Raw genomic sequence first — 21,928 nt, 5'->3', positions numbered from 1 at the left:
AACTCCCATACAGAATCATGCTGAGGTGTGTGTTGAGCACTAACTTAGAATGTTTACTCCTGAAATGAATGCCATCCCTTGGCAAAGGCTGTTCTGGGCTGTTCCTACTCCATGTAGAGTTCTTCTGGTGTCATCATCCATTTTTGGAGGTGAGGTTGTACGTTATCTTTTGGTAATATTTTCAGTGAGCACCTGCCAAAAAAAAAAAGCTTGGCGTAATCAGAAAACTCATTGTCCTACTGGCATGAGCTTTTGATTTGTCTGTGCATTTTTCTTGAAAGCAGTCTGCATTTTTGTGCATTATATGCCGATTATATATGATATGCTTTTATATATGCTCTTAAATACCAGACTTTCTTTTTAAGAGGATCTCTGGAGGAAGTGAAAAACTAATTCTGGATGACTTAATTGATGCATATGATATTTTGTACTTAGCATTTGCCAGATTTATTCTTTGGTTTCTTTAAATAAGTTCAAAGCAAGGCTTTTAAAACTTTTCAGCAATTGTGAATGCATTGGGAAATATTTATGCTTTATATCCAACTTGATACTTTTTCATGACATATGTGGTGTTGATGACAGGTTATAATTTTGCTTTTTTCCAGTTAGTGAAATATTTGCCTGACATTTGTGAAAACAGCTGCTATAGCTCAGCATCATGTCATGCACTTCACACATTTACAACTCCTTAAAACCAGTGAGTTTTCATTTTCTCTCAGTATCCACTACCTGAATGCTTTTACAGAACCTCATTTATTCTCTTTCCCAGAGTTACTATTCCCCTCTCTTTTTTTCTCCCTGTTTTGAACACAAGTTAGCACTTGATTCCATTGGTTTTGTTTAGCAGCTTTCATCATCTACTAAAAGTCTGTTATTATAGGCTTGTTGCTATGTATTCTTCCATTTAATTAAAACCTAGTTCTTTACCAGTAATTAGATCCAAGAATGCTTTCTATAACTGTATTTATTTAATGCTCTTATTATGTATCTTAACCAGCTATAAAAATAATAGTCTTGCTGTTGACTCAGTGGCATTTTGGAATAGAAGCCAGTTATGTGCAGTAGGCAGCAGGTAGTACTGTGCTACTGGGCTTAGCAGTGTGCACACATCTTGGAAGGTTTTTGTAGAAGCTCCAGGCTCTCCAAAAGCCATGCAGGTATGATGAACAATATTACTTAGTTTGGATAGTTCTGTATTTGTAGCTGAAATGTTTGCCTATCTGCCTCCTCTATGATTGGAAAAGACACTGTGACTTCCCATCAAATGGATCAGTTACTTCCTGATGAACAAAATGTCATAATGTAAAAACCTGTTACTATGCCTCACAATCCACAGGTTAAAACAGGCAAAATGTACTTGTAGCTCCGTTTCACTTTGTCTTCAGCTGCTAATGTGAAAATTACCATTGAATACGTCAGAAGGAAAAAGAAATGGCAACAGTTGTCAGGCATGGCTACCAGGTTCCTTGTTCTGAGTGCCCAGAAGTTTTGTATTGCCATGCATAATCCTAGCTGCTTGCAGCAGCAAGGTATGACTAGCAGGCTATGAGAGTATTTCTGTAAAATTTAATAGTTAATCTTTTTTATTTTTGAGAGCAGGGTTTCAGTGCTGTAGAAGCAGTGATCTGCATAAATGTGAGATAAGAGGCGAAATAAGATTCTGTAATCTGCTTTTACAGGACAAGCTTTCCAAAGCTCAAAGCAATCTGTTTATTTTATGGAAAAGAAGGATAAGGTATGTAATTACAATCTCTAATTTCCAGAGCTGTAAGTCTAGCAGAGGACTTTATGGTAAGGGCCATGACTTGCAAGCTGGAGCTAGAAGAAGCAAACTGGAAGACGATTTCCCTGGATTTCCAGTGACAGGTCCACTAAACTGTCTGATATCTGATGGGTTTTCCATCGGTGCTGATTATCTTTCTGAAATAAATGATGTAGTTCAGTTGAAAGTCATGGGCTTAATGCAGAGGTGAACTTCTTTAGCTTGTGTTATGCAGGAGCTAGGTTATCAGTGTGTTTGCTGTCCTCTGAACCATTTCTATGGATGACCTAAATATTATTTGAAATCAATAGGAGCAAAAATAATAGTTTTTATAGTGGTAGTATAGTTAGCACTGATTTAACTGGTTACAATTCTGGCTTTATAAAAATGAATTGTTTATTTTTCTTCCTTCGTATCTTTCTAAAGTTATCTTCTATTAATAATTTTCTTAAAATCTGGAATTTTCTGAATGAATTTAATTAGAATGAAAAATTATATTTTTGCGTGTCCAAAAAATAACAAACCAGTCAATTGTTGAAAGAATGCAGAGAAAGAAGTAGAGGGGAACCTGGAAAAAAAGTGTTGGAGAAAGTTTTACGGTATGACTTTGTACATGTTACAGGTTGTAAGTAGTAGAAACCTGTGTAGAAACCTACGAGCACCCTAAGACTCCAATAGGATGAATGGCTTTTATTTTGCACATTCCTGGTTATTTTTGACCCTCTTTTTTTTTTCCCTTCATTTTGCCTACTATGTTATAAATATGCAACCACAGATTTGTTTCCTCCTTCCTTTTGCAAGGTTGCCAATTATGGCTGTAATTGAAGAAGACTGAAGAAGGAAAGTGTGTGTGTGTATACATGCATACATATTAGTCTTATATGTGCATACTTGTACTTGCTTTTCATCAGAACTTGAGGTTCTATGGTAATTTGAGTAGCTGTTACTAAATCTTGACATAAATTTGATTACAGTGGAAAAATATACAAGTCCCCTATCAAGCAGCTGATCTGTGGCCGTTACGTGTTTTGCACCTTGCTACCTACCATCTGTCTGCTGGCGTAGTGCACAGATACAGTAAATGGGGAAAATTCCAGTACACTAGGAAACAGCATACAGAAGATGATGCCTATTCTGATCAATAGAATACCTTCACGTGCTGCTAATGTCATTGCATCACACTTGATCTTTTGACCCTCGCCTGGATTATACTATTTCTTTAGATGTGTTGCAATAGCTAAACGTTGTTTTATAGGGAATGTAAGTAATCTAAAGATTCTAAGGCATCTAGAAAGAGAATTTGAGAAATAAACATTAAAAACGTAGAGATGTGTTCTGTTTGCATGTATAAAATTAACTGGTTTTAAAGAGTTTAGGGTTCGGTTGAGATTGTCTTTGAAAACCCTACTCTGGCAAGACCCTTCCATATCAAATTTGACGTGTTTACAGTCCGTCTGCTCAACTTAGCGTGCTCTGACTGAAGAATTTCAATATCCTTTTGGATGAAACTCCGTTCTCTTTTGTGATGTCTTCATGTGGTATGCAAAGCCAGCAGGAAGAAGGAAAGGCAGGCTTGAGGGGAAGTTCCATTCTAATTTTTTTGTGTGCCTATTCTTTACTTAACTGTTCAGCATTACCTGTTTTTCTGTAATGTGCATTTTCTTGTGTATACATTTGTGTAGCAGTAGCTTCATCTTAACCATGCAGTGTTTTTTGTCTGATGTGTTTACAGCCCTCAGGTGGGTCCAGTATGTTTGTGCAAGGTCAGGAGGAGCACTGCTCATGTAGATTCTGAGTCTGCAAGCTGTTCCACTTGGCTCCAACTGTCTGTGCATTTGGAATAGTCTGTGGGGGACAAGATGACAAATGGAGTGAGTTCTGGCCTTTTCAGAGTATGAATATCTATCTTATTAAGTATTTACTATCTGTATTAATCTGGGAGCAAATAAGTATATTCAGTAAGATGCCAGACAGTTCTCTATTGTTTCATATTTGGAAATCATATAACCTTTATATTAGGAAAGCAAGCAGATGCTGAATTAACATAAAGCTGTATGTGCATAGATAGACTGTAGAAAAAAAAAAAAAAAACAACCAAAAAAAAACCAAAAAACAACCCCAAAAACAAAAACAAAAAAAGCACTTTCTCTGGTGGAAACTTGTGAGAGCTCACTTAAAATGTTAGGATTGAAGCTTACATTTAGCTTATTTCTAAAATAAATAGTAACAGCTGAGCCTGTTGAACTGTATGTATCTGTAATGAAGTCTTGGTGACCTCAGCAGGGCTATAGCAAGGATGACTGTGACTAACTGTACTTAATTTTTTTTTTTTAGTATTCTACAGAACACTGACTTAATTTATCTTGAATAGTACATTCTCTGATCCCAAATAAATTGCTGAAAGGTAAAATTGCTTTTTAAATGATTAAATGCTTTGTATTCCAGTCTTCTAAAAATTTTATTACTTTTGTGCAGCGAAAGTTCAAAGCCAGCTACTCTTAAACTCCATAGTATACTGAAATCCTGTTAGCCATATTCCACTGGCTAGCAGCGTGTTAGTCTGTTCTTTAAATTAGTCTGGCTGAGCTCTGATTTGCATACAAGTGTATGGTTAGAAGTAGTTCCAGCTATGTGACATCAGGAGAACAGTCACGGGAGATTTTTCTGATTTTTTTTTTTTTTTTTTCCAATTTTTTTTTTTTGGCAACTTCATCCTGTTTATGGTTTGTGTTGATCTGCTTTTAAGAATCTGTTCCAGTAGTGGAAATTAAAAACCCATAAAAATATTTTTATTTTTGAAGAAAGAGTGCTTAATAATCCTCACAGTGAGGACAGCAGCAATAGGAACATGGAGCTGCCCGTCTGCTGTGCCACAGTGTGTGGCCATGTGGCTGATTCACATCTCCACTCCTCTGCTTTATTTCTGTTCTTAAAGATGTGCTTCCAATGACTAAGTCAAGTGAGAAGCTTCATAATGGAATGAAAATCACTACGTATGCATTCTTTCTAGTCACAAGTAGAACTGAGCATGGTTTACTTAAAGTTCTCCCAAACTTTTCAGTGCTTGTTGATAAGATACAATCACTGTTCTGCCTGGGCTTGTAACAGTGGGAGTTGATGGTTTGGTGTCTGCTTACCTGATGTGGTATGTTATATTTCATCCACCTGTAAATGAGTCCTGGAGTCAGATGTATACTTTGTTTCTGATGGCTGAGGTGTGACAAAGTTACAGTTATCATTATCACTATGCCATTAATGGTATTTGTAAAGCCTATATTATGCACATATATACAAAATCCTAAAACTCACCAGTACAAGAAATTCCACGTGAAATATGATTGCTTTACTTATAAGAACATTTCTTAGCCACATGAAGTCACATCTAAAGTAAAAGGGGGGGAAAAAAAAGCCCTGAGATAATCTGAACAAGGAGCTCAGTATTTTGGAAAGTATTGGTTAGTATCTTCAGCAATAGAAAAAAATTGTCTAATGTGAGAATTTCCAAAGGATCAAGTGTATACCGAGTGCCTTACTTCATTTATTTTTGCAAATGAAACTATGCAGGAAAAGCCATTTAATTTTCTGTTCATTGGTATAAAGCACACATGAAGTCTTTTAAATTTTGCAATTTTAAATTGCCCGATACAGGCAACATTATAATTTATCAGTTTTTGTCACACATGCTCCAAAGGTTTTGAAGTTCCTGCACAGAGACAATATTTTCTTCTCCTTGGGTACAAGCAAGCAGGAGACTCTTCTACCTAAAAAGGGCTTCCTTGCTTTCTGCCCGTTTCACTGATCAGTCTCTGTGATGGCTTCATGTGTCTGGGGCTGACTGTAGATTCCCTGCCCCTCCCCTCCTGTCCCTCTTTAGAAACCTTGTCTGGATGCTTTGTGAGGCCGTTGGATGGCTGCCTGGGAATTCCCGTAGTAGCTCTAATCGGGCCATGGGACATTCAGTTGGAGTCACGGTTCCTCCAGATGCACAGAAATCCTAGATGTTCTGACAGCATGTGTTCAGATCAGATGTACCATGTGTGTGCCACGGCAGAAGTTTGCACATGGGTGGTAAATCCATTTGCATAAGATGGGGATCCTTGTATCCTGTTGCCCTACATGCTGGGTTTGCTTTTCTGTTAGGAAGATCCTAAATGGCAATGTAAGACTCACATTTCTTCCCATATTCAATTACTTCTGCAGTAGCTTCTAGAGAATCTAACTAAAAATACAGGGTAGGGATGGGACTGCACTGCAGCATGTGGAGAATATCAGTCATCTTCTTGGGGCCGGTTCCAGTAGGACAGCAAACCTTAAGGATGTGAGCTGACAGCTGCATGGATGTGAAAGGCAGTAACAGAGCTGCAGCATCACAGATCACTGGTGGTCATCCGCACATCCAGTCTTGGACCAGTGTTTCCTTGCAGAGGGGCACTTCTGTCTTTGAAGCTTGTCAGCTTCTGTTTGATTTATGGCTTTTTAGGCTTTGAATTCTTGTTTGGCTGAGGTTTAGTGTTGCTGTCCTCATTCACTTCCTTAAGATTTTATAGCAATCCTTATCCTTTGTGAACACTTCTTAAACAGTTTTGGATGTCTGTGATTTTTAAAGCTTGAGGTGTAAGAGAATTCTTTAAAAACAATAGTGCCTAGGAAGTGACAGTGCAGGAGGCAGTGGGCACAAAGCAGAGGTTCCATCTGACTGTTGCCAAGAGCTTCTGTACTGTGCAGGTGATGGAGCACGGGTTGTGAAGTGGGAGAACTTCCAAAGCTGTCAGGGTGTCCTGCTTGAGCAGGGCAGGAGCTGGGTGGGCCCAAAGGAGACTTCAGGCTGAACCAGTCTATGATGCAATGTTTTTACAGAAACATTTCATTTTGAGCCCTTCACAAGCGCTTCAGATTTATTTCTTTGTTTTGTAATGTGGCCCCTGCGCAGCAGTTCTCGTTGCTTGGTTTGTCAGTGCACTGGCTGACTGCATTTTGACAGGTTGCAGCGTGTTATTTGCAGGATTTCAATGGTTCGGTCTTAGGCACTTAAAAAGTGCTACTGAGTGTAACTGGTTCACCTGCTGGTGATTACACAGGTTTTGAGAGTGGCTGGCAAAAGGAACAAGTCTCTATGGGCTCAAGTTCAGGATCCCTGGTGGAGTGTTATCTTGTTCCATGTTGCCAGAGGGACAAGTGGCAGATTTGTCTGTACCAGTGTTAAGTGTTGGGGAAGATGTGATGTTGTGTTTAAAAGCCAAAACCAAAAAGCCTTTTGTCTTCTGTCATTTCCACTTGTCATAGCTTGCTTTGTCTCTTTGTCTTACAAACAGACATATATCTTAATAATTTTGGGGTCTTACACGTTAAATAAAGGGATGAGAGTCATTGGTGCCAGAAGGCTTTGGAAATAAAATGAAATAATGTTATGCTAAAATATTTTTTAAGTTGTATTTCATCTTATGTTGCTTAATACATATGACAAAACTAGAAAGAAATACGTGCCTTCTGTTGTAATTACATTTCTTCCTACCATTATAGAAGAATTGATGATCTCAGGGGAAAACAACATGATAGATAATACAGACTGGCCTAAGAGAAATTATTTCTTACTGGTTTCTGCAGCAACAGTGGTACTGAAAAAAAAAAAAAAAAAAAAAAAGTAAAGTTAATAAGAATTGCTACTTAAGAGAATTTGTCCTTTTTTTCTTTTGTAAATAAATGAATCTGAATTTTTAGTGATAATTAATAAAACAGGGCCCATTTGTTACAAACAGGTTTCTGACTTTCTACTCTAAAATGCTGGCAGCTTTTTCCTTTTAGTTTTAAAACAAACCAAACAGCTGGAGCTGAATGGAACAAGCATAAATGAAATGCTGCTTTTCTACTTTGTCAGATGTCTGTCAGCTCTGCTAGTAAGAAGAATACTGAAAAAGTCCTTTGGGCTCTAGACTGCATGCTTAATACGAGGGTTAATAACTGATGTGCATCAAGTTCTTTATTTTGAATTGACAGCTTATCCCAAGTGGGAAAAAAAGTAACCCGGTAATGTTAGCAATGTTATGTAAAGTCTTTTATTGATAGATAAATCTATGTGTAGTTATATTATCTATATAAATACATAGGTAATAAGTTGGCATTTAGATTAAATATTGATACCTGTTACATCTAGATTACATAGATATGCATATGTAACAATATGTACATTTTAACGCATATGTAATATTTTCTTTCTGTCTATAAAAACACATTTGTTTTTTGCTATTTATATATGTATTTGATTTCTAATTAGTAAAATGTATGCTTGTTTATTTGCATGTAACTTTATAAGCTAGTCAAAAATGCTAGCATGTATAGGGGTGGTTTTGTGCCCTTTCTTATTAATGGAAAGGAGAACTGGCAAATGTAACTCTTCAGTTTCAACTTTTTCTTATAGTCTGCAATTTAACAAAGATGCATCTAACTGCCTGAAGATATTTGAGATGAATAACAAAAGGTAAGTATCCAGCATGATATCTCATCTTCTTCAGGCTGTGTCAAGTTGCTTTTGTTGTGTATTAGGTACTCCACAATGTCTTAAACCTTGCAAAAGATCTAATTTAGGGAAGAAGGTGACAAAAAATCTAGAAATGGCCGATTCCACCATACTTATAGGTTCTCTTTATGAATTTATCCCAGTAGTTCCAGAACAGATGAGGGAGGGGAAAAGAATTGGATGTGGGAAAACTGGGTGATAGTATAGCTGGTTTAATGGTGGATTTTTTAGATGAGTTTTGATACAACCAATGCACGGTTATGTTTGTGCACTATACAGCAGGGCAGATTCAAGAAACCTCCTAGTAAAACTTCTTAGAAAATAAGTTATGTATGCTGGCAGGTTTCAGTAATGAATTACATTTGTCAGTATGTATTTACAGTATTTGCAGTGTTTTCCATGTGTAAATGTATGTACTCCGTAATATTTTCTACTGAAGCTCATGTCTATATGATAACACTGCATACTCCATTTGCGGAAGAGTGAAGAAACTCAGCTTTGTAGGAGCCTGTTGAAATACATACGTAGGCCTGCGAAGAGTAGAAAGCTAAGAGCACCAAGCCTATAATTTAATTGCAGTATGCGTCTCTGTGGGGCTGGAGGAGCAGTAAAGCATAGGGGGCAATAGTTTTCCCAGACTAGTTCTATGTATAGATAAATATCTGCTGCAGTACATCTAAAACTCATCTATTCTTTGAACAGTGAGTGGATTGGTGACCCGCTCCTCGGTGTTTAGACATGCTTTTTTCAATTCCTGAGACTTCTCCTTCCCTTCCCTTTCCATTTCTTATGTTTTGGTTTTGCATGCAGTAGCTGGAACAGTTGAGAGGAGGGGAGTGGGGGAAGAGAGATTTGAGACAAGTGTTGCTTTGTGTCCCACTGGACTGCAGACTGACTCCTAACATGTCAGGATGTAAGAGCAGGGGGAAAAAAACACGAGCGTGTGATCTGAGGTGAAGTGCTGTCATTGCCCTCCGCTGCCAAGCAGGCAGAAGTGCTAAGCACGATTACATCAGTTCATAAAATAGTAGGCTTTGCTTTCCTGTTTGCACTACCAACTTTGATGCAAAAGCTGATGTGATGCACATAGGAAAACTGCAAGCCAACCATCTTCTTTCAATATTTTTTTTTCTTTTCAGAGAGGGTTCTTTGTTTTTGAAGCCAGTGGTGATTTTGCCATTCATTTCAATGAGTATTTTTAATAATGGTTGATGAGGTAACGTTCAGCTGGACTGGCAGAGAAACATTTCCATCTTTTGGTGCTGCTTGTAAGAGCATAGTTGAAATTGAAGGCTTTGTGTTTGTTCTCTTTTACATATGCAGAGGAACTTGGTTAGAGAAGAATGGAAGTCTTGCATTATTTTAGTGTGTTAAAATGTGCTTATGTATTTCTGTTGTTATTGAGCTTCCTGCTTATTCTGTTGGGTTATATGAGAATTTGAATGGGTCTCACAGAGAATGCCTGTTGAAGCAGGATTCCCAGCTTGCAGAAGTGAGAGGTTTGGCTCAGCTGGGATGCCTGTGCTGGCTGATACCGAAGCAGCTGCTGGTTACCTTTGTTTCAGGAACGTGCGTTTAAAAAATAAGTGCACTTGTACAGAACTGCTCATAAAATGAGAGCTTAAGTCTGTAATGATGTACGATAATGATACATGACTATGTAAGTTATTTTGGGTTCTTCTGAACATTTATTTGTGTTGTGGAAGTTTTAGCTGCCATTTGACAAAAATAATCCATCAAGATAAGGCTGGTTATCCTGTATGTTAGAACAGAATTTCACGCCTCACCAGTTTAGCTTGGGAAATATTTAGAATATGATTTGGCAAGCGTTGAGAAGGTCTCTGCTGAGTAATACTTGCAATAGAAGTGAAGCACGAGGGATGTTGTGAAGAAGATGCACATCTAGCACATGAGAAATGGCTATAACTTTGTTCTTCATTGTTGTAAGCAGTTTGTTTTGGTGATGTGACTGAAGGAGAAGGAGGGTCAGTCATGGGGAGGAGCCTGGCAAAAGAGATGTGAGCACACACTGGATGATTTTGCCACTGAAGGAGTGGAACTGAGTAAGCATAAACAATCTGTGTCACTCTCTCAGAGTTGGTTATTTCTCCTTTAAAACTGTGCCTTAGTGGTCTTTGAAGAAACAGAGTTAGTTTTAAAACTTTTATTTCCTATGCTATTAAAGCACGTGAGAGCCTTGCATCAAGTCCTAGTGAAATAATCGTAAGGTTCTCTTGCTTATGGTAGAAAACACTTCTGTAATGCAGTTCATTCTCAAATTAGGAAAAAACAGCTGCTGATGGAAGGCAGTGGGGGACAGAAACACTGATTTGACCAAAGCATATAGGAAAGTGATATTAAAAAGGAGATGGGAGTGGAAGAAGTAGGCATTCACAATTCCAGGGAAGCTCTGTGTTTATGTAAAGCACAGCAGCTGCACTGCAAACCCCTCTCTGGATGACCTCAGTCCCGAACAAGACAGCCTGTTCCGGGTGCAGGTGTGATTACTGAATTATTTGTTCTGTTTCAGTGTCAGTCAGTCACAGGGAGGAATTCTGGGTAAAATTCGTATCCACTGAATAAATTGAATTGATATATTTGGTATTCCAGAGTGTGCTGTGTGCCTTCCTGCTATTGCAGAAATGGTTGATTTTATTCCATTGAATTACACTAGTTAAATAGGACAGACAAGAGGAAGTGGCTCCCACAGCAACCACTGAATACATCAGGCAGGCAGATGGAAAGGCAGGACTGGACTGAGGATGGAGCAAGACACAGAAGACGGTTTTGACAGCTGACTTGTGATCTGTTTTGAAGAGGCAATGTGTGCTGTTTGAAATGTGGATTTTAGTTTCTTTTCTGTGCTTCATGAGAAATGAAGTTGTGAAAATGTTCACCTGTAATTCATGTATCCAGGCAGTTTTATTTGAATTTTACAAATCTTGGGGCCTGTCTGAGTTAGGCTAAGCTACTTTAGGTGGCGTTGGTCTTTGCCATGTGTCAGTTGCTGTGCATCTACTGTATGCATTTTTTCCTCTTACCGATAGATGAAATTTTATGAGTAACTCCTGTTTGGTGCCTGCTGCCAGAGAGAAGGGCTAGCTTAATGAATGCGGGTACTTTTCTCACTCTAGTTTCTGAAAGAATGAGTCTAGTCAGACTTAATTGTGGAGAATCTGGGTACTCTAATGCCTGATTTACTTATTTGTTTGGCATGTTAGAGTGTAGGTGTTTGGCATGTTAGAGTGTAGGAACTTTTTGGAGTCTTGGGGGAATGAAGGCAGTAGGCCCTTCTAGAAAGGTGACTAGTTTTCGTGAGAAATTCCCTGTCTGCTTTGGCAATCATTAAGGAGAAACCTATTTATTCACCATACGATGTATGACTTCAGCATCAAAGTTTCCCTAATGCTTTATTAGGAGTATTTTTATTTCTCCATTTTCTCAACTAAAATACAGTAGAGGAATGTAGCCTCACAGATGGGTTGAACCCTTTAAAGATTGCGTGCTGTGGTGGCAATTATTATTCCTGCGTGTGAGATCTCAATCTTTAATTGATGCGCTGTTCTGTCATTTCTTTGAAAAAGCATGGTAGTGGCATCACTGTTAGCTTCATGGGAGGCAGAGCACTGGTATAGAAATGCCTGTGAATGCGATAGAAATGATTCTAAAATGACAAAGGATTAGTGTGCCAGTATCAGTGTGCTCTTAGACACTTCTTTGGTGATGCGAATTGAGCATTCCTTTGCACTGCATGCTTTAGATTTTTAGTAGGCTAGATAGATGAAAAATGGAAGATACTTTGCTGAGACTGGCTAATTTTAAATCTGGGCTCTTGCTTGTGATCCACTGTAATTTAGCTAAATTATCTGACTGTAACTGAAGATGTATGGGGATAAGTTTCAGATTATCTCTGAGGGTCTAAGAAGGGTTTTAGGTGACTCAAAAATGATAAACTAACTTGATTAGATAGTACAATTCTAATGAGTATACAATCCAATATGCTGTAACGTAGCATGGTTTTAGAAGCCATCTGCTAGCTGTTTTTCTTTTAAACCACCTGAAACTTATGTTTTTTATGAAACTGGTGTTGCCTGAGTTGGTCAGCAGTTGGGGCATACTTGACCATTTCTAATGTTGGGAAGTAACGGAGGAGGCATTTGAATTGTTTTCTTATTTATGTTAATTCATACAGGACTATGAAGTTTTTAACTGTTCTGTCAGGAAGGAAAACGATCTCTGTTTTTTGCAAATATCTATCAGGTAGCAGTGGCAGTGGAGGAGCTTCTTTAATGATAAGCTGTTTATGTTAACCACTCGTGATGGACTATGCTGCACCTGAATTTAGAGTTAAAGACTGGGAGGAAGGAAGTGCTTTTCATGTCTTAAGCTCTTCCTGAAAGTAGAAAACTGGTTGCATTTTACTTTTGCATAAAGTGCTGTTGCTTTTGATATGCAAATAGTGCACTGCACCATGTAACCTCAGTTTTCTAGAGACCAAAAGGAAGGGCAGAGAAAAATGTATGTGGTGCAGGAATTCAAAGGGTATCGAAGCAGGGTTCCTACTCTGTTTCACAAATCAATCCTAAATGCCAACAAAGCAAAAAGAGATCAAATTGGGTTGGACTGTAAGGACAGGGATTGCCTTGTGTGATAAGGGACATTTGAGAATTTCTGCATGTAATGAATATAAAAGGCAGCTGAGCTGACTGAATGTTAAAGCAGCTGTAGTGAGCAGTAATAGAACAGAGTGGGCTGTAGCTGAGCGACAGCTCATCGTATAATCATCATGTTTTCCTCTTAGAGCATCTCTGAAGAACAAGAAAGACTTTTTTATCTTCATCTAACAAGCAGATTTTGAGTAATTATTTTTCTTGAAAATTAACATTAACATCTGAACTATATATATATACACACACAAACACACATACATGGAGTTGAATGATGATACCTACTGTCTGTGGTTGAAAATCCCTTCTACACCCCTCACCTCAGTAAATCATGCAGTGTTTCCCCCCGTTCCTCCTTTCCCTTAATTGTTTCTCTTGTACAGAGGTCAGATTTGCTCTGCTGGCATTTCACGATGCAGACTTACGCACAAGTCTGCTTTGCTGCACGTCTCAGTGCCTTTGACGTACTCCATTCTCTTTCCCACCCACCCTCACCTTGAGAAGCTGCGGGTGTGCAGCACAGATGGTGGCAAACCAGGGAGCTGTGCTGATTGCGGGTGGTTGGAGTCGCCCTGGCTCAGCCATACCAAGTCGGTGAGGCTCCTTTCCTCTGTTTCAGTCCTTAGAAGTTGACTGAGGAGAAACAAGACTTCTGCAGTAATCTGAAGCAACAGCAGGTTCCCAGTTTTTCCAGGAAGTTCTCTCAAACCTCTGAATCTTTTACCTTGTATTACTGGGAGAGTGGCAACTGGAAATCTGCTTTATTTGGTGAAGCAGGAGTTAAACAAAAATAGGCTTCGTGAAGTGAAACTGAAATCAATAGGAGACTGCATTTTCTGCTGTGAGTCTGTAGGCAGCAATGCCTGTAGTGTGCTTCAGCTTTGTGCTGCGTTTTCTCATCCAGCAGCAACCAGAAAGGTCCTCTCACAAGCAGGTATTTGACAATATGGCTTCGTGATGCTCTGGAGTTCGTCAGCTTCTGTATCTGTAGATGCATTGCATTGTAAAGCAATTAAGCAAGTAAGAGCCTTTTAACAGTGAAGTCTCATTTATTATTTATAAAGGTGGAGCTCTCCCAGTACAGCTGAAGTGGTCTGAAGAAGCTTCAAAGGGAAATAGGATGGCTACGTGTTCCTGTGAAGTCAACAAACTGGGTGTTTGGTGCAGAGTGCAAAAGAGTAATTTGAATTGTGTTTTGAGTTGCTTTAGAAAAAGGTAATTCAGTTTGTAATTAAAAATGCACTCTGTTTATTTGCTTGCACAAGTTTGCACAGCTCTCTAGCAACATATCTTCTAATGTCCACCATTACAGTGCCTGTATGCTTGGAAATGAGTTGGGTGAGGGCTTTCAGAGAAAGTTCACAGCAGAGCTTTGTTCAGCTGTTGTTGTGATCTTTTTGCAAATGTATGCAACTTAAAGGTAGCTTTCTCACAGAAATTTACTTCAACACAGTTCACGTTAAAAATTATTCCTCTTTTACCATCAGGAAATGAACGAGGGCTGTCTGGATGCTTTGCTGTGCAACCTGCTGTAGAGACCCCTGCTTCAGCAGGAGAGTTGAGCTGAATGGTCTCCAGAGGTGCCCTACAATGCCGTGCTTCTGTGACTGTTTTAGACTAATGAAAAATATCATTCGGTATGCCCACAGTGGAGTACAGCAGAAAAGAGTTATGATTAAGAACCCTGATTAAAATACGTAGTGCTTTGGCAATCAGTCAAGGTCTAGCAAGGAAGCTTTCCTTGGTATGTTGATATTTGTCTGTATACGTATGGGCACTGTATGTGTGCATATACAAAAGTAGCCTCCTGTGCGTGCATGTATGTGTAGAAATATTTTCAATTGAAACACATTCTGATATGAACTATGTTTTCAGGCTACCACAAAATTAGAAGCCACAGGTAAAAGTCAGTTACTGTTACCATCATTTCAAGGTAAGAAGTAACAATTGATCTCCTGAGATTTTTGTTTCCTTATTAACAGAGATCGTGATATTTAATGGATATCTATAGATAAAGTCCATGGAAAAATTCCTGTGACTCAGTGACACTGGGATTTCTTCCTGTGTGTTCTAAAAGATCTCAGTAGCACATTGTCATGCCAGCGACTGGGTGCTTGTTTGCCTCCTTGTGAACAGTGTCACAAGGGCAGTAAAACTGCTCATGCTGGTAGATTTGTCCTGGTTTAAACTCTTTTTTAGTTCTGGACCTGGTAGACAAAGAATTTGATTTTAAAAGTAACCTGGGGCAAATCATGCTCATTCTCTTCATATCCCTTATAAATGCATATTTTGCTTCACAAGTAATCTTTAGTTGATCGCTTAATACAGTTTTTGTTTCAATTTTCTCAGTATAGTAGACTAATAATAATCATTTTTCAAAAAGTGAATTGGAAGTCCTATAAATGACTTACAGAGAGAAAAACGAATATAATTAGAATTACATCTCAGTGTTTTTTATATGTGGATACATGGCATGATCTTTATTCTCTGATAATTACTGCTATAATGAAAGTAAGGCCACAGAATAAGCTTCTACTGAGCTAGTAACTCAGTAGGACAACTTTGAGTTTAAACCAAACAAAACCAGAAACATTTTCTTCATAGAACTTCATAGAAGTATTTTAGTGAGAGTATACAGTGAATTATGTAGTCAAGGTATACTTTTGGGGTTCAATCCAGATCTATACTATTTTGATCTTCCAAGAAAATCCTTAAAGCCAATTTAAGAGTTTTGTCTTTCGGTGGCTAAGGAGAGAAAGAGCTCCTTATTTGAGAGTTTTCTTCTATCTTATTTAAGTATATGTACAACAAAGTGTGGATGTTGGGGAGAAGAAACAAGTTCTGTGATCATATGTTTTTCAGTCCTCTTCACAGAGAGATGATGAGAGTAGCTGGCAGCAGTTCTGAGAACACAGAAGAGTCCAATTAATTTAATGATGTATAGCTAGGCAGTCAAATGATTCTTTTCTTTGTTACTCTTGGTGGAATGTTCCTTGGCTGTGGAGGAAAGGAGATGTTCCAATTCACATCAATTGTCCCTTTTGTTCAAGGACAGGTAGGACTGGTGCTATTTCCACAGCATTTGTGGGAGTGCTAAGAAAAGTGCAGGCATGTAAACATAGCTGTGTACAATATGTGGATAAGGCCCTTGGATGTAAGCCCCAGTCAAGCTTACTTCTGTGCTGTGAAAAATGAAGAGTGGTTTTACAGCTGTCACCATACCAGAACATAGCTGTCTGCTCCCTGGGGGCCACCAGGATGCCCACTATGTGGGGACAGGCTGGGATCTGCACTCAGCACAATTGCGTGGGGCCAACCAGCAGAAAGCTGGATTTGAGTACACTCAAGCTGTGGATCTACAAAAGAGGTGAGCTAATCCCAAAGGATGCTGATGCCGAATTAAATACATTCTTTACCCCACTTGCATCCTGCTGTCTACCTTGTACCGGCTGTGGTGTTTTTGCAGACTTCTGTGTGTTGATTCAGTCCAGCACAAAGTTCATCTGTACAAAAAAATAACGTAGTGGGAGCTTTTTGTTGGTGAGTCAGTGGCCCTTACGCTACTTGGATAAGCATCATGGTGTGTGGGAAGGAGGGAATGGCACCAGGGAGCCCAAAGCGGGGCAGCAGAGAAGGAAGAGGCACCTGGCCTTTTAAGGCTACTGAATTTTAGTGTAATACTTGAGTCAGTACAAACTAGTTCTGCTAGGATTTTTCTTCTCTGCTTTCAGCTGCGTTTCAGCTTTTTCACAAGCTGTCAAATATCTGCATAGGTGGTAGTATTTAATTAAAAGCTGTAATCGCGTCATTTAAAGGAATGCTAACCTTCACTAGTCTCTCCCTGATGCAGGTACCCTTTCTGTCACTACGGTTGGCACTAGCTGCTGGATTGCAGAATTGTTAATGTAGGATCTAGTTAAACAAAAGTAGATAGGAAGCCCCTATGTTTTTGCTATGCATTTCACTTAGTCAGATTTAAGTCATTTGTTAGTGACTAGCAGTACTTGCCATGACTTTCCTGTGAGCTTGCATTGGTTAAATGCAAATAACATATGCAGGATGCTAAACTATGGAGATTTTCTTGCGTACTTCAGGTAGAAGTTGAGAATATTGCTTTTTTTTCTTCCTTTCTTTCTAAGCTGAGTCTCTGCAACTTCTCGACAACCTCTGCCAGTGCTCAGTAACCTGTCGTCAGAAAAGCATTTCCTGATGTTAAGATATTACTTCCTGTGTTTCAGTTTGTGCTCCTTGCCTCTTGGCACTGGGCACCACTGAAAAAGCCTGACAATCTTTTCAGCTCCTTCTTCAGGTATTTATGGATGTTAGGAGGGCTCAGAGAAAGCCTTATCTTCTCTAAGCTAAACTGTCTCAGATTTATTCCGAGGTGAGTTTTTCCTTCAATCCCACTGCTCAGACATGCACATGAATAATTAACAAGGACTACGATACAGGCACTTGAGGCAGTAGTAATGCTATGGCCTGTCCTGTAGCTTGACAGAAGCTGTGACTTTGTTATTACGCTTAGAATTGCACTTTCTTTTTGTGATTTGCAGTAAATTTGAAATTGGTCTGTAAACACGTTGAATTTCAAATCAAGAAAGCATAAAAAAAAATAATCAGGAAATGACATTCCTGACCTTTTAAGTGAGTTCATTTTTGTGTGTGTGATCTCTATGCTCTTTGTTTCATGCACTAGAGTAGATAAATGATTTGAAAAACATCTCTACAGACATGTTCTTTGTTCTGGATCTGTGTGCGCCTCTTGTTTCTCTACCTATCCACAAAGCAGATATGGGAAGATAAGGGATAAAATCCATTGTTTATTCAGTTCAGATTTTAGCTATTTTATTTTCAAATCTGAATGTAGATAGTTGATAAACTGGAGAGTTTAAGATTTGTAGTTTTCTAGCATGGGCCTGGAAGTCTCTGCTATGCATGACAAAGAAGTAGGTGTTGGCATAGAATTTCAATCCTCTTGTAATTAAAAAGAGAATTTTCCACTGTGAACAGTTTTCTCTAGCTTCTGACCAGTCAAGCAGTTTTCTGTGACTTCTGACTGTTCCTGCTGTCATTGTAGGTGCTGAAAGCAAGCAGCAATATACATAATAGAGATATATATCAGATCTTAAGTTGGAGCTCTATACAAAGAGGCAAACTGCTGCCTTAAAGTGGTACATGCAACGGAGAACTTAAATGGAAGTATATTGAAAATCTGAGCTTTAACAGTAATATATATATGTATACACACACACACATATGTTACTGATATTGGGATAGTGTAATCTGGTATGAAAACATACGGTACTTGTTAGGCTATAACAATGTCAAGATATTGCTATGCTGAAAACTTAATGAATCATTAAGGAGAGATGTTCATATCTTGGTTGTGATATAAATAAGACAGGTTTAATTTGGGCGTCATTAATTACCTTTAAGAACTTAGTGGAAGTGCCTGGTGTTCTTTTCTTAAAGACTTTGTTGTGATTGTTTCAGTTTGAATCTAGTGTAATTTGATTTTCTTATGTGTATCATTTTGTGTGTACTCATTTAATAACTGAATATAGAATTGAATACTGAGGTCAGATTTATTGCTTGTTATGGCAATTGCAACTTTATAAATCTGTAGTTCACAGTCAGAGACAACTATGGTTTTTTATGACCTGTGTATTGAAGAACAAGTTTTTATGTCTACTTGCCTGGTGCATGAATTCCATAGGGTTACCATCAGGCTAATATATTTCCTTTCCCAGCCCATCTTACCATCTGGTGGATGTGTGGTGGGATAGTTTTAGCAGGAGGCAAAGGAATCAAGGGAGTTGCTTTGTTTTTTTTTTTTGTTTTTCTTCATGCAATCCCTTGTTAGTATTTTTTTCTTCATGTTTTTGCTATCTAGAGGGAGTTTTTTTCTGGCTATTTTTGAACTGCAGTGTAACCAGCACTTTTTAATGGCACTTGAAATGAACAAGCACTTTCATGGGCAATGATTCTTTGACTAGCTTTTTCCTATGTGCTGTTACTAGAAGTATTAACTTAGAAAAATTCTTTCTTTGAAATAATGCCGCAGATTGTAATGCCAGGGTCAGGATTGTGTAGTGGGGATAATATAAATGGATGCAAAACAGTTCTTTGTAATGTTACTTTTGGAGTCAGTAAAACATGCTCTGTGTTTTCTCTTTGTTCTCACAGGCACATAATACTCCAGAGCTTCAAAATCAGAAGTAAATTCATCTGGACAGTTGCCACCTGCCTTCCTAAATAGGTAAGCATACTAAAAACAGGAAAAGGGACCTGACTACTTTCTTTGAGTAGCTGTAAACATCCCTCCCACCCCTTAAATTAGCATTTGTCATTTAGTTGTTTTGAAATGATGAACATAAGGGCCTTGCAAAGAAAACAAGAATTACACTTGTTTTCTAATTTGCAGTAATTAGAATCATAGAATCACCTAGGTTCGAAATAATAAAATCCAACTATAAACCTGACCTACCAAGTCCCGTCACTAAGCTACATCCTTTAGTGCCACATCTACACATCTCTTGAATGCTTCCTAGGGTGGAGATTCTACCAGTTCTGTGCGCAGCCTCTTCCAGTGCTTGGCCCTCATCCCATCTGGGATGTAAATGTCCAATGTAAAACGTCCCTAGTGCAGCTTGAAACTTGTTTCCTTGAGCCCTATTGCTTGTCGTCTGAGAAAAGAGAGACAGACACCCCTGTTGCAACATCCTTTCAGGTTATTATAGAGAGTGATGAGGCTTCCCCTCAGCCTCCTCCTCTTCAGACTGAACAGCCTCAGTTTCCTTGGCTGCTTCTCATACGTTTTGTTTTCTAGTCCCCTCACCAGTTTTATTGCTTTTCACTGAACAAGTTTCAGGAGCTCTGGGTCTTTCTTGTGGTGAAGGGTCCAAAAGTGAGCATAGTAGTTGAGGTGTCTTCTCTCTAGTGCCTATTGCAGAAGGACAATTGCTTCCTTAGTTCTACTAACCATCTTATTTGAGTTGCAGAGCAGGATGCTGTTGGTCTTTCTCGGCTCAGTGCTGGCTCATGTGCAACTGTCAGCCAGCATGCACAGGTTGTTTTCTGCTGGTAGGCTTTCCATCCACTCTTCCTCAAGCCTGTCTGGCTGTGTGGGGTTGAGTGTCATGGAACTGGACTTGGCTCATCTGACTAGCCAGACCAGGTTACACTGCAAAGCTTCCTAACTTCGAGTAGATTGAGAGCCCTGCCTAAATTCATGTTGTCTGTATAAGAACCGAGGGTGCATTTGATCTCCTTATCAATATAATTGATAAAAATGTGAGACAAAAGTGACTGTGCTGCTGAGACCTGAGGAATGCCACTGATGACTGGCAACCACCTGGAACGACCTCTGTTCATTTTGACTCGGAGCTCTGCCTTCCATTCAGTTCTTCACCAAATTAAGTGTAGCCAACCAAAGGAACCTAAAATTATTAACAATCAACAGTGTGCCTATTGCTTGTAGCAGCACAGAGCTGTTGGACAATGTATTGTTATTCATAAAATTAATCTTTATCTGTTCTTCGTAAAGCTTGAATACTAAGTAAGTTCCTAAAACCATGCATATTATTGTAACGTTAAACTGCTGCAGCAGTTGACCTGTCACTGCAGAAGCTCTGTTTGGGGCCCTCTTTTTTGCTTTTATATTTTTTAGCAGTTCCTTCTGTAGTGATAGAAGGGTACAGTTCATTGTGAGGCTATAATGGAAGACCTCCATAGCAGTAACCTTGATGAGGACAGGGAGGTGAACCATATGTTTGCTAAGTACATGTTATTTCGCTGATTATCAGCAGCTGTAAATTGCCATTTGCTTGCTGACTTCTTTCTGCTTTCTCCAGGAGGAAAGAGGGATTATCGGTGCCTGCCTCATTTGCTTCACCAAAATGAGATAGGGCATGCAGGAGAGAAGGGATAGTTTTGCAAGTGGAAGCTACAATGGTGAGTTGGACTTTGTCCTTACTTCCGCTGCAGAATTTCTCAGTAATACTGAATACGTTGTTTAAACCAAACTTCGTGCAAATATTTCTACTTCTTTCTAAGTGTGTTACAAATAACATTTCCTTGGCAACAGTACTGGCTTGAAAAGCTTTTTCCGACTGCTTCTTCCTCCCTTGACATTTTTGGTCCACAGTACTACTGGAGGCAACAGTCAATAAACTAAATCAGCAAAATAAATAAATGGAGGTAAAAATAGTTCTTTTCTTCCATGGATACACAGAAAAGAATGTGAAACTGTGATATGTATTTTTTGATTTCACACCAGAGTGTCTTTTTTTAACATTATGCTGAAAATTGAGCATGTGGTTAACATGATTTTTAAGTTTTGAGATGCTAAATTCCCTCTAAAATTGTGGTGATTGTGCAGGGACTGAAAATCAGTAGGTACTTTTTATAGCTGATTTGGCTTCCTCAGCTCCACCTTTAAAATAGTAGCAGTTGCACACCTCACAGGCACTTTAAAAAAAAAAAAAGCATTAATGAGCTTAGTAAAGAGATATGTGTACTCTACACAGATGAGCACCAAAGGAGGAAAAAAATCTCCAAGTGGTTCAAAAAGTTACAGTAAGTCAAATTCCTGGAACATTTTAATTTGGTTAAATATTTTTGAGTGAAGGTTAGAGATACCAATGAATTCTATTATTTTAAATGGCTATAATGTTTTAATTATGAAAGTTATTCTAAGACTATTTCTGAAAGGAAAATATTTAAGTAAACAACTGTAGTGTTAGTAGAGATACTTCTACATTGTAGAACAGATTGCTGTGAAAACTTGGATTTTTTTATCACTTTGCAAGTCAATCTGTAACTCATGTGAAGTGGAATAAACACAGTTGCTCAGATACTCTGCAAAAAATGATGCATACATTTGTATTAAAAAAAGAAAAAGTTGGGAGACTCTATTTTGGTGGTAGAGGAAACCATGACACAGAACACTGTCTTCAACACATTAGGCACATTGAAAGCTCTGAG

At 38.6% G+C, this 21,928-nt stretch overlaps 1 protein-coding gene across 2 annotated transcripts in view; it reads left to right on the top strand.

Moving 5' to 3' along the window:
* OTUD7A (OTU deubiquitinase 7A) overlaps nucleotides 1–21,928 on the top strand; it is a 136,056-nt gene that overhangs the window by 24,058 nt on the left and 90,070 nt on the right. For both annotated transcript variants that reach the window (XM_048956805.1, XM_048956804.1), the window contains exons 2-3: nucleotides 19,130–19,202; nucleotides 20,797–20,896. The gene's annotated coding sequence lies outside the window, so the exon portion shown is untranslated. The remainder of the gene's footprint in view (nucleotides 1–19,129; nucleotides 19,203–20,796; nucleotides 20,897–21,928) is intronic.

The sequence above is a fragment of the Lagopus muta genome, chromosome 10 (genome assembly GCF_023343835.1).
Source record: "Lagopus muta isolate bLagMut1 chromosome 10, bLagMut1 primary, whole genome shotgun sequence".
Lineage (NCBI taxonomy): Eukaryota > Metazoa > Chordata > Aves > Galliformes > Phasianidae > Lagopus > Lagopus muta.
Note: the sequence above shows the minus strand (reverse complement) of the source record. Positions and strands in the feature narration are given on the sequence as shown.